At 42.7% G+C, this 12,850-nt stretch overlaps 3 non-coding genes across 3 annotated transcripts; 1 reads left to right on the top strand and 2 right to left on the bottom strand.

Moving 5' to 3' along the window:
* Positions 1-2,117: 2,117 nt before the first annotated feature.
* trnal-cag (transfer RNA leucine (anticodon CAG)) lies at positions 2,118-2,200 on the bottom strand. Its single transcript has one exon. It is a non-coding gene; the product is annotated as a tRNA-Leu (tRNA).
* Positions 2,201-5,273: 3,073 nt separating this feature from the next.
* trnal-uag (transfer RNA leucine (anticodon UAG)) lies at positions 5,274-5,356 on the bottom strand. The gene has a single exon. It is a non-coding gene; the product is annotated as a tRNA-Leu (tRNA).
* Positions 5,357-9,544: 4,188 nt separating this feature from the next.
* trnar-acg (transfer RNA arginine (anticodon ACG)) lies at positions 9,545-9,617 on the top strand. The gene has a single exon. It is a non-coding gene; the product is annotated as a tRNA-Arg (tRNA).
* The last annotated feature ends 3,233 nt before the right edge of the window (positions 9,618-12,850 follow it).

Genomic DNA, 12,850 nt, shown 5'->3' with positions numbered 1-12,850 from the left:
TTTCACATTGTAACAACATCTTCTGTGGTTTTAACCCGAGGAGGCTCTGACGGAAACCTGTTCACCCTCTCGAGGTTAAAGACTGCAAGTCGAGACTGCAGTGCCAACAATGCTGCTCCTACTAGATGTGACAGAGACCTGGCGTGTTTGCACCAAAAATGTCCAGAACGTACAACAGACTTTATCACAGACTGGACTGAACAATGAAGAACTCACATCATTTTTTTGCTAGTTACAACTTTCAGTTCAATTTAAATTTGTGTTTGTATGATTTGTGTAAATCCTTTTTATTTAAAGTATCCTCCAGGCCACCCAAGAAGGATGGGTCTCTGCTGAGTCTGGTTCCTCTCAAGGTTTCTTCCTGAGTTTTTCCTTGCCACTCTCGCCCTTCGGCCTGGATTCTGTAAAGTTGCTTTGAGACAATGTTCATTGGAAAAAGCGCTATATAAATAAATCTGACTTGACATGTGTCCGAGATCTCTAACTCAAGCACCGTTTATGCAATCCATTTGAGTACTACTGTATTTTATAGAGTACATCCTGAGCTTTTTATTAATGTCACATTTGTAGGTGTGCGACAAGCAGCCCATGAACTTTCTTTTAAAAATGGCTGCCATGTCATATTTTACATTTCATGGAAATAAGCAAAGTAAGAGATCAGTTTCGTTCAATATGAGTCGTAACTTCAGTTTATAAAGATTACAGAAATGTACAGCAATTTTAACCCATTCTAAACAAAACATTTATCCAGTTTCCTTTGTTGTGGACAGCAGGACTTACTACACCCGGTTTTTAGCCTATTTCTATACAAGGAAGCAGAGGGCTGAGTAAGGCAGAAAATATTTTATGGAACAGATTTATGCAGGAAATTCAGGTGGTGGTGTGTTAGTGTGTGTTGTGCTGGTATGACTGGATAAGACACAGCAGCGCTGCTAGACTGAGAATAGTCCACCAACCAAAAACATCCAGCCATCAGCACCCTGTGGGAAGCGTCCTATGTCCACTGATGAAGGTCTAGAAGATGACCAATTCAAACAGCAGCAATAGATGAGCGATCGTTTCTGACTTTACATCTACAAGGTGGACCAACTAGGTAGGAGTGTCTAATGGAGTGGACAGTGAGTGGACACAGTATTTAAAAACTCCAGCAGTGCTGCTGTGTCTGATCTACTCATACCAGCACAACACACACTAACACACCAGCACCATGTCAGTGTCAATGCAGTACTGAGAATGATCCACCATCCAAATAATACCTGCTCTGTGGTGGTCCTGTCAATAATTGTAGAACTACAAAGTGCTCCTATATGGTAAGTGGAGCTGATAAAATAGACAGTGAGTGTAGAAACAAGGAGGTGGTTTTAATGTTATGGTTGATTAGTGTAAACTCACACACTGCTGTATGTGCTTGCATGACTGTAGGACGCGTTTTCAGTGCATTACCGTAATATCCATAAAATGTGTCCTTGCGATTTCAGTGCAGAAAAGTTTGTGTAGAGACTGCAGCAGTGGATACTGTGTTTGTTTAGATTTTGAGGTCATACTTTATTAACAAGGTAAGTTTATTTTTTAAAGAAAGGTTTGTGTATATTAGCTTCTGGATATTTTCGGATGCTACGGACAAAACTGTGTTGTACTGCTATGATGATACGACTATGTTCCAAACCCTTTTAGACTCTTCCACCACCGTTAGCGCTTCTCTCAGTTAGTTTAGCTCTTTACATATATTATCTACTGTTTCCCTTATCTTTACAAACCCAATTCCAAAAATGTTTAGACAGAAGGGAAAATGTCAATGTAAATAGACAGCAGTTTGTAAAAGATGTTATTTATATTCTAGCATACAAACATACATCGCTCCAAAATATGAATGAACGCTTCAGCCAGGGTTGCCAGATTGCGCATTTAAAAGCCCGCCAAAATGCATGGAAAACCGCCCAAACATACTCACGAAAAACAGCCGATAATCAGCGCTTAAACAATATTAAACCAGTTAAACATGACCTACTACTGCTGATATCTCACAAATCAGTGATTTTAAATTATTAATAGCATATCTTTTCACATTATTATGTATGGTAGAGGGTTAAATATGTAAATTTGTTTAAAGCATGAGCTGTCAGAAGTGGGATTCGAACCCACGCCTTCAGGGAAGACTGCGACCTGAACGCAGCGCCTTAGACCGCTCGGCCATCCTGACTAGCTGGGGTACCATTGATACCACCCTCGCCCCACATGGTCTAAGATTTGCACAAACTGCTAAATCTTTTCACATTATTATGTATGGTAGAGGGTTAAAGACGTAAATTTGTGTAAAGCATGAGCTGTCACAGTGCCTTAGACTGCTAAAACCATTCTGTCTAGCTTGGACACTGTTGACGCCACTCCCACCCCACACAGACTAATATTTGTACAAACTGCTTAATCTTTTCACAAATTATTATGTTTGGTAAATTTACTGACTGTAACCCATTTGCTGCACTGTACACTTTGTCACTAGGCTGTAAACCATGTATCAATAGAAAGGGAGCCCCATATGAGATCTCCAACTGACCAAATAATGTTTTTGGCACTGTAACGGCACTAGCATGTTAGGGTGTGTTTTCTCTGGTATGAGTGTATTAGGTACAGCCTTCTTGTTGGGTTTTTAACTGACTGGATTATTTATTAAGATTATTTATTATTCATTAAGAACTCAAACCCTGTTTGTGCTCATTGTAGGCTATTAAATCGTCCACTAGATAGCATAATATGAACACAGTTAGAAAGTAAAACGATGTCCATTACTAATAAATAAATAAATGTCTGTTATTAATAAAGCTACTTTGAATCTTGAATCTACTATCAAAGTTTCATCGCATGCTGACCTCTGTGGAATACAACTGATGTATGTAGTGCTAAGAAGTGTTTCTTAAGGGTTTTTTGGTGACTTTTATTTTTGGCCAGGCAGTGTATGTTAAAGTTTGTAATTCAAGTCACATCCTTGTGGACACATCCTTGTGAGGATTGACATGTCTTGCAGAGCCTGGATAGCTCAGTCGGTAGTGCATCAGACTTTTAATCTGAGGGTCCAGTGTTCAAGTCCCTGTTCGGGAGAGTTGTTTCTTACTGCATTAGGTAAGCGGTAATGTCCTGTACTACATGGTTTGTTTAGAATGATGAAGAATTTGTACTTTGTGAGTTTTTTGTAAGTGAACTAGCATGTACTTGATAAGCTTGAAATAATAGCACACTGTATGTGTAACATGTTCTCCACACCAACTAGTTGTACGCCCAGCTGTTTCAAACAGACTGTAGTAAATAGAGGACCGTTTAAATCTCTAATTACATTTACATTTTACATTTTCTGCATTTAGCAGACGCTCTCATCCAGAGCGACTTACAGAAGTGCTTCCATAGTAAACATTTCATTTCTCAAGTTTTAGTAAACAACAGTCGAAGAACACAAATCTGCTGAAACCTGTTATAACCAGTGGTTTTTTTTTTTTTCTTGGAAATGGAAAAAAAATGTTAGTAAATAAGTACAAGTCAGCTTAAGTGCTTAGTAAAAAGGTGGGTTTTTAATTGTTTTTTTAAAGACAGCAAGAGACTCAGATGTTCGGACGGACAGAGGAAGTTCATTCCACCACTTGGGTGCTAGAACAGAGAAGAGCCTTGATGCTTGTCTTCCTTTAGTCCTGGGTGGAGGATCAAGTCGGGCAAGACTAGTGATTCGGAGGTTGCGTGGTACAGAGCGGGGGTTTGATTAGACCGTGAAGGTAGCTTGGGGCTGGTCCATTTTTGGCTTTGTAGGCGAGCATCAGTGTTTTAAGCTGAATGCGTTCAGCTACAGGAAGCCAGTGAAGAGAACGCAGCAGTGGGGTGATGTGGCAGTGTTTGGGCTGGTTAAAAACCAGACGGGCAGCTGCATTTTGAATGAGCTGCATAGGAGTGGTAGGAGAAGCCATGGGAGGCTATGACCTTACCCAGAGAGCGGGTGTAGATAGAGAAAAGAAGTGGGCCAAGTACAGAGATCTGAGGAAAACCGGTTGAGAGAGTGCATGGGGGAGATATGGATCCCCTCCATGACACTTGGTAGGAGTGCCCTTCGAGGTAGGAGGCCATCCATTGCCATGCTGAACCTGTTACTCCAAGGTTGGAGAGAGTGCACAGGAGAATGCTGTGATTCACTGTGTCGAAGGCTGCAGAGAGGTCAAGAAGAATGAGGACCGATGACTGTTTGGCTGCTTTGGCTGCATGAAGCTTCTCAGTAACAGCTACAAGTGCTGTTTCCGTAGAATGCGCTGCCTTGAAGCCAGACTGGTACGGATCGTGGAGCTCATTCTGAGTAAGAAAGGAAGATAGTTGGTTATAGACAGCACGTTCAAGAATTTTGGATAGAAAAGAGAGGAGTGAGACAGGTCTGTAGTTGTTAATGTCTGTAGTGTCTAGTGTAGGTTTCTTAAGAAGGGGAATAACCTGAGCCTTCTTAAACGCAGTAGGGACAACACCTGATGTCAGGGAGTTGTTGATGATGGGTGTGATGAAGGGGATTAGGTCCTGTGAGATGTCTTTGAGGATGGTGGATGGTATAGGGTCGAGTGTGCATGTAGTGGGATTGCTGGATGAGAGGAGCTGTGCAACCTCATCCATGGTGAGTGGGGTGAAGCTGGTGAGTGTGTTGGTGGGTTGAGGGTCAGTTGAAAGTGGGTCAGTCGGAGAGAAGGATTGATTGATTTTGTCAATCTTGTCCTGAAAGAATGTTGCAAAGTCAGTAGCAGTAAGAGAGGCAGATGGGGGAGGAGGAAGAGGTTCAGAAGAGAGGAAAAGATAGCATGAAGCTTACGTGGGTCAGCAGCAGATTGTTCAAGCTTGGCTTTGTAAAAAGATGTTTTTGATGCAGTCACATCGGATGAGAACCTGGACAGCAGATCGTGGTAGGAGTGGAGATCAACACCAAGCTTAGATTTTCTTCACTTTCTCTCAGCTGCCCTTAATTCTCTTCTGTTGCTGCGCAATGCATCTGAAAGCCAAGGAGCAGAGTGAGAAGGTTTTCCTTGTTTAAGGGTAAGAGGACAGAGCTGATCGAGGACAATATTAAACCAGTTAAACATGGCCTACTACTGCTGATATCTCACAAATCAGTGATTATAAATTATTAATGGCATTTGAAATAATGAATGGCATTTGAAATAATAAAAAACTAAGACTAAGATTTGTACTAACTTTTGTATCTTTTCACATTATTATGTATGGTAGAGGGTTAAAGATGTAAATTTGTACAAAGCATGAGATGTCAGAAGTGGGATTCGAACCCACGCCTCCAGAGGAGACTGCAACCTAAACGCAGCGCCTTAGACCGCTCAGCCATCCTGACTAGCTAGAGTACCACAGATACCATCCTCGCCTCACAAGGAATAATATTAGTACAAATTCCTGAATCTTTTCACATTATTATGTATGGTAAATTTACTGACTGTAACCCATTTGCTGCACTGTACACTTTGTCACTACGCTGTAAACCATATATCAATAGAAAGGGAGCCCCATATGAGCACTCCAACTGACCAAATAATGTTTTTTGGGTGGACCATTGTTAGCACTGTAACGGCACTAGCGTGTTAGGGTGTGTTTTCTCTGGTATGAGTGTATTAGGTCCAGTTTTCTTGTTGGGTTTTTAACTGACTGGATTATTTATTAAGATTATTTATTATTTTTTAAGAACTCAAACCCTGTTGTGCACCACCCTTAGGCCAGACTTGGTACTCTGGTCCCCTTCATTGAAGTCTGTATACATCACAGAGCTCACAGTTCCATGGGAGAATTCAACAGAAGAGGCCTATGAGCGCAAGAAACTGCGCTACACAGAACTGGCAGCAGATGCTCAGCAACGAGGATGGAACGCGAAAGTCTATCCAGTTGAAGTGGGATGCAGAGGTTTTGTGGCTTCTTCCACCATCAGGCTGCTGAAAGAACTTGGCATCCATGGACAGGCTCTACGACAAACAATTAGATCAGTCTCTGAAGCGGCCGAAAGAAGCAGCCAGTGGATATGGATCAAGCGGAAGGACCATTGCTGGGCTCAAAAAGCATCGACAGGACCCGCTCACTAATTCCCCCCACACCCCATCCCATTAGAGAACCCAGGTCACAACCCTCCAGGAGGAGGATGAACAAGGTATACGATTAGTGCTAGGCTTGACTCGGGGAAGAGGACACCCCCTGCCTTGCATAGTCCCGTGGGCTGCGCCACTTAAATAACCAGGCAATTCTCATGATTGGGCATGGGACACAAGCTCAGGTTTGATCATCCTGTAGCTGTATCGAACCCACGCCTCCAGGGGAGACTGCGACCTGAACGCAGCGCCTTAGACTGCTCGGCCATCCTGACTAGCTGAGTCATCCTCAACACCATCCTCAACACCATCCCCACCCCACACGGACTAATATTTTTATATACTCAGAATGTGGCTCCGCCCATCCCGCCACTCACCAACCCAACTACTGGAGGACCAACACTGGTTCTAAACCACCACCAGGTGAGAACCACCCTGAGGAAAGTCAATGCAAGCAAAGCAGCAGATCCAGATGGAGTTCCCGGCCGGGTGCTGAAAGCATGTGCCGACCAGCTTACAGAGGTGTTTACCAGCATATTCAACCTCTCACTCCAACAAGCTGCTGTCCCAACGTGTCTCAAATCCTCCACCATCGTTCCAGTACCCAAGAAATCAGCTTCATCATGCCTGAATGACTATCGTCCAGTGGCTCTAACACAACACCCATAGTCATGAAATGCTTCAAGAAGCTGGTGCTTTCACACATCAGAACAGTCATCCCATGTGGCCTGGACATGTATCAGTTTGCCTACCGACCAAATCGCTCAACAGAGGACGCCATAACAACAGCACTCAACACCGCGCTGACACATTTGGAGGAACTTGACAGCGATGTGAGGATTTTATTTGTGAACTTCAGCATCCTAAACACAGGAACGCCGCAGGGTTGTGTGATAAGCCCTATGCTTTTCACACTTTTTACACAGGACTGTACCACCATTCACAATTCCAACAGAATAATTAAAATTTCAGATGACACAACTATAGTTGGACTGATCTCCAACAATCATGAAATTGTCTACTGGCAGGAGGTAGCTCACTTGTCTGATTGGTGTACATTAAACAACCTGGCTCTTAACACCTCTAAGACAAAGGAGATTGTCATTGACTTTCGAAGAACAAAGGAGATAAACCACCTCCCCCTGCACATCCATGGAAACAAGGTGAAGATGGTGAAAAGCCTGAAATTCCTCAGAGTCTACGTGTCTGACCAGCTGACGTGGACCGTTAACACCTCACACCTGATTAAGAAGGCTCAACAAAGACTCTTCTTTCTCAGGAAGCTGAAAAAGGCCAAACTACGGCAGAACCTACTAGTAAACTTTTACAAGAGCACAATAGGAGACGCAGTCGCCGTACAGGAAGGAGGTGGAGGACCTAACATGGTGGTGCAGAGACAACAACCTCATCCTCAATGTTCAGAAAACCAAGGAGATGGTTGTGGATTTCTGCAGGACTGGTACATCCCCTCCTCCTCTACTCATTGATGGATTAGCTGTGGAGATGGTCCCCTCCGTCAAGTACCTTGGGGTTCACCTGACGGACACGCTCACCTGGCATACCAACACCATGGCTGTCATAAAGAAGGCCAACCAACGCCTGTATTTCCTGAGGAAGCTGAGGAGGGCAGGTCTTCACACAGACATCCTCAGGTCCTTCTACAGCTGTGTGGTGGAGAGCACCCTGACCACCTGCCTAACTGTGTGGTATGCTGGCTGCACTGTGGCAGAAAAGGAGGCGCTGCAGAGAGTGGTAAAGTCTGCACAGAGGACCATCGGATGCAGCTTACCACCCATCGGGGACATATACACAACCAGGTGTAAGGAAAGAGCCGCCTGCATCTTCCGTGACCCCACCCACCCTGCACACTGACTTTTCACCCCCCTTTCCTCTGGTAGGAGGCTGCGCTGCATACGAGCAAAAACAACAAGACTGAAAAACAGCTTCTTTCCGGATGCAGTCAGACTGCTAAATTGCTCCACCCCTCATGTACTGTCTATTCACCAGTTACCTTAAACACCTGTGACCTGGTTCTGCCTTTTATCTGCTGCTATACTGAATCGTGCACTTTAGATCTGCATAAAGCTGCTGTAGTTCCTGTGCAATACTTGAATGTAAATGTAAATATTTAAAATTCATATCTTAGTTATCTCTTCTAGTTTTTAAGTCTTAAGTTTTATTTTTACTAAACATAGTTTCTCTTGCCATTTATATTTTATATTTTATTATGTTTACACACACCGAGACCTGAGTAACTGCATTTCGTTCTAATCATGTACATGGTTTTGAATGACAATAAAGCTGAGTCTGAGTCTGATAGAAAGTATTCTGACCAGCAATTTCACAGAGTGGTATTCAAGCTGCACTGCCGCCGAGTGTAAGGATCTGCATCGCGTAGTGAAAACAGCTCAACGGATTATTGGCACAGTTAGTATTTAATATTTAAAGCAAAAATGTAAATTCACTTAAAAGTGCACATATTTTTATTGTTCTTTCTTTTTTTTTGTGATTACTACTACTGTCTTTCTTCTACTGCTGCTACTCTATTGGAGAGATGCCACTCGAAATTGCATTGTACTTGTGTATAGTGACAATAAAGATTCTATTCTATTCTTCTATTCTATGCTGCATTATAAAACGAGGGTGCAACGTCTTTGATCTCACGTACTCTTTTCTATATTATGCGTTGTTTTTGAACCATCACAGACTCATATACTAAACATTACATCATATACTAAATAAACCAAAATGGGAACAAAGACCCCACCACCACCACCACCACAAACACCAACAAAATAACCCTCCAGCAGAGCTGCAACAATAAACAGAGCAAGATCAGGATGAATACATGATTCAGTTTCTCACATTTTCAGTGATCAAAAGCCTGGGTCCTGGCATCCATATGGATGTTACTTTGACACGTAGCACCTACCTCAGCATTGTTGCAGACCATGTTCACCCTTTGATGAAAATTGTATTCCCTGATGACTGTGACCATTGTTAGCACTGTAACGGCACTTGCATGTTAGGGTGTGTTTTCTCTTGTATGAGTGTATTAGGTACAGCCTTCTTGTTGGGTTTTTAACTGACTGGATTATTTATTAAGATTATTTATTATTTTTTAAGAACTCAAACCCTGTTGTGCTCGTTGTTTGCCTATTAGTTCCTCGTTGCCTTGTTGCTGTAGCTCAAGCAGCTTGTTCTGTTGAAACTGTGACTATAGTCTATCAGGGAGCAGTGGCTGAGCATTGGGGAGCAGTGGCTGAGCATTGGGAAGCCATGCTCATATAGTGGTTAGTACTCTGCGTTGTGGCCAAAGCAACCCCGGTTCAAATCCAAGTCACGGCACTGTCTTTTTGTATGCCGTGCTTCAAAGGTTTCTATTCTCTCCTCGGGCAAGAGACCGAAATGAGGCTGGAGCTTCAGGAAAGTCAGAACCATAGTCAAACGGGCCAGTGGCGCAATGGATAACGCGTCTGACTACGGATCAGAAGATTCTAGGTTCGACTCCTGGCTGGCTCGGTTTCCTTATGCCTTTTTTTTGTCTCTTTAACTCCTTGTGTATGGAGCACCAACAATGCACCGAACAATGGAGGTCTTGTCAAAGTGAAAAAGACTTGTCAGAGCGGAAAGAAGTGGCTGATGCTGTTGGAACTATGACTGCAGTCTATCAGCCGACATGAGCCACCAGTGGCAGACTGCTGGGAAGCCGTGATCGTATAGTGGTTAGTACTCTGCGTTGTGGCCGCAGCAATCCAGGTTCGAATCCGGGTCACGGCACTGTCTTGTCGTATGCCGTGCTTCGAAGGTTTCTATTCTCACCTTGTTCTAACTCCTTGTGTATGGTTCTCTGTACCCCAGATCCAACAATGCAGGTCTTGTCAAGGTGACAAAGACTTGGTAGAGCGGAAAGAAGTGGCTGATGCTGGCACCAGCCGATACTGAGCTTTGCAGTTTCCCATATGGTCTAGTGGTCAGGTTTCCTGGTTTTCACCCAGGTGGCCTGGTTTTGACTCCCAGTATGGGAATTGCCTTCTATGATTGGACTTGAGCAAAACTTTGCCCATTACTTCCTCTGCGCCTTGTTGCTGTAGCTCAAGCAGCTTTTTCTGTTGGAACTATGACTGCAGTCTATCAGGGGGCAGCCGACATGAGCCACCAGTGGCAGACTGCTGGGAAGCCATGATCGTATAGTGGTTAATACTCTGTGTTGTGGCTGCAGCAACCCCGGTTCGAATCTGTGTCACGGCACTGTCTTTTCGTATGCCGTGCTTCGAAGGTTTCTATTCTCTCTCTTTTTTTGTCTCTTTAACTCCTTGTGTATGGCTCTCTGTACCCCAGATCCAACAATGCAGGTCTTGTCAAGGTGACAAAGACTTGGCAGAGCGGAATGAAGTGGCTGATTCTGGCGTCAGCCGGTGCTGAGCCTTGCAGTTTCCCATATGGTCTAGCGGTCAGGATTCCTGATTTTTACCCAGGTTTTTGACTTCCGTTTGGGAATTGGCCTTAATGATTGGACTCGAGCAAAACTCTATATTCGTTCCTCGGCGCCTTGTTGCTGTAGCTCAAGCAGCTTGCAGTTCAAATCTTAGGCCATGTGGGGGTGTTGAGGAAAATTGGCATTGTTAACGTGCAAGCAAGTCAGGATGGCCAAGCAGTCGTTCAGCTCGCAGTCTCCCCTGGAGCCGTGGGTTCAAATTCCCCTTCTGACAGCTCATGCTTTATACCTTCAAATCGGGAACAAAGATGCAAATGCACATAAGGTATTACAGTTACATATAATCACAAACACCCCACCACCACCATTAAAAAGAAAACCCTCCAGCAGCACTGCAACAAGAACAGAAGTATCTCCTACAAGTCCAACAAAATCAAAGAGAATGCACTTCATAAAAGATCTCATCCCCGAATATGGCTGCATGTTGGCACTGTCGGCTGACTGAGACTTTTTGAACTGCACTATTTTGGCCCTTACTTAAAGCAGCATCAACCCTTAAGTCTGTCTGTCAGTGGTACAAAGACAGTTATGCAGCATTAACGCTCTGCTCTGTCAGTACATTACAATTTGCAAAGGGTAAAGGAGGTTCATAGTAGGGGGAATTAGCTCAAATGGTAGAGTGCTCGCTTAGCATGTGAGAGGTAGCGGTATCGATGCCTGCATTCTCCAGTGCAGGATCATTATGATCATTTAAGGCATCACGTAATATGAAACTTGTTGCGTCAATGCTCACTGAAACGCAGCATCAAAATTTACAATCTTACAATGATGCTCTATTTTCACTCAAATCATTTTTAAATTTTTTTAAAGATTTTTTTAAAATAATTTTTGATTTTTAAATTGCCAAACGCAATAACTTGTAATTTTTAAATTTTGAAATGTTTTTGGTTAAAGCAGCGGTACGTGACATTTTGTTGTTTTTTCATCTGGTGAACTGCTTTGTAAAAGATGAACAGCTGAAACTCACGACATCCCCTTTAAATGCAGCATCAACCCTTAAGTCAGTCTGTCAGTGGTACAAAGACAGTTATTATTTTTTTCAGTTTGTCCTAAAAGCTGGGATGAACATTTTAAATAAACTGAGTCTGTGATGATATAAAAGCACCGCATAATATAGAAAAGAGTATGTGAGATTAAACACGTTGCACTCCTACTTAATGCAGCATCAATGCTCTGTTAATCCATTAAAATTTACAAAGGGTAAAGGATAGTTTTTGTAATAGAAAACTAAGACTAACTAGGACTAAGATTTGTACGAACCGTAATATCTTTTCACATTATTATGTATGGTAGTGGGTTAATGACATAAATTTGTATCAAGTATGTGCTGTCAGAAGTGGGATTCAAACCCACATCTCCAGGGGAGACTGCGATCTGAGCACAGTGCCTTAGACCGCTCAGCCATGAAATGATTAATACCACTCTCACCCCACACGGATTGAGATTTGTACTAACTCCTTAATCTGTAACCTATTTGCTGCACTGTACACTTTGTCACTAGGCTGTAAATCATATATCAATAGAAAGGGAGCCCCATATGAGATCTCCAACTGACCAAATAATGTTTTTGAGTGGACCATTGTTAGCACTGTAACGGCACTAGCGTGTTAGGGTGTGTTTTCTCTGGTATGAGTGTATTAGGTACAGCCTTCTTGTTGGCTTTTTAACTGACTGGATTATTTGTTACGAACTCAAACCCGGTTTGTGCTTGTTGTAGGCTATTCAATCGTCCACAAGATTAAATAATATGAATACAGTTAATATTGTATTATATAATAGAATGACTATAAAGCTGAGTCTGAGCTTAAACACTTGCACCCTGACTTTATAATGCAGCATCAACGCTCTGTTAGTACATTAGTAAAGGTGGGGTCTTCGTAAGGGGAATTAACTCAAATTGTAGAGCGCTCGCTTAGCATGCGAGAGGTAGTGGGATCGATGCCCGCATTCTCCAGTGCAGAAACATTATGATCATTTGGCAGCAACTCGGAATCTGAAATGATAAAATTAAGGCGAAATTCGTTGCAGCATCAATCTTTAGGCCAGTCTGTCAGTGTTACCATGTCATTAACGCCCTATTTACTCTTAAACAGTTTTATTTACATACCTTTTTTGTTTTGTTTTGACAGAAACGCATGAACTTATAATGCTACAATATTAAAATGCACCAGAGTTTTATTTCTTAGTTTGATCGCTGCTATTGATATAACTGAAATGATATTATTGTTATCTTTTTTATTTACTTTTTGAATTTTTT

This window comes from Trichomycterus rosablanca, chromosome 10 (assembly GCF_030014385.1).
Source record: "Trichomycterus rosablanca isolate fTriRos1 chromosome 10, fTriRos1.hap1, whole genome shotgun sequence".
In the NCBI taxonomy this organism is placed as follows: Eukaryota; Metazoa; Chordata; class Actinopteri; order Siluriformes; family Trichomycteridae; genus Trichomycterus; species Trichomycterus rosablanca.
Note: the sequence above shows the minus strand (reverse complement) of the source record. Positions and strands in the feature narration are given on the sequence as shown.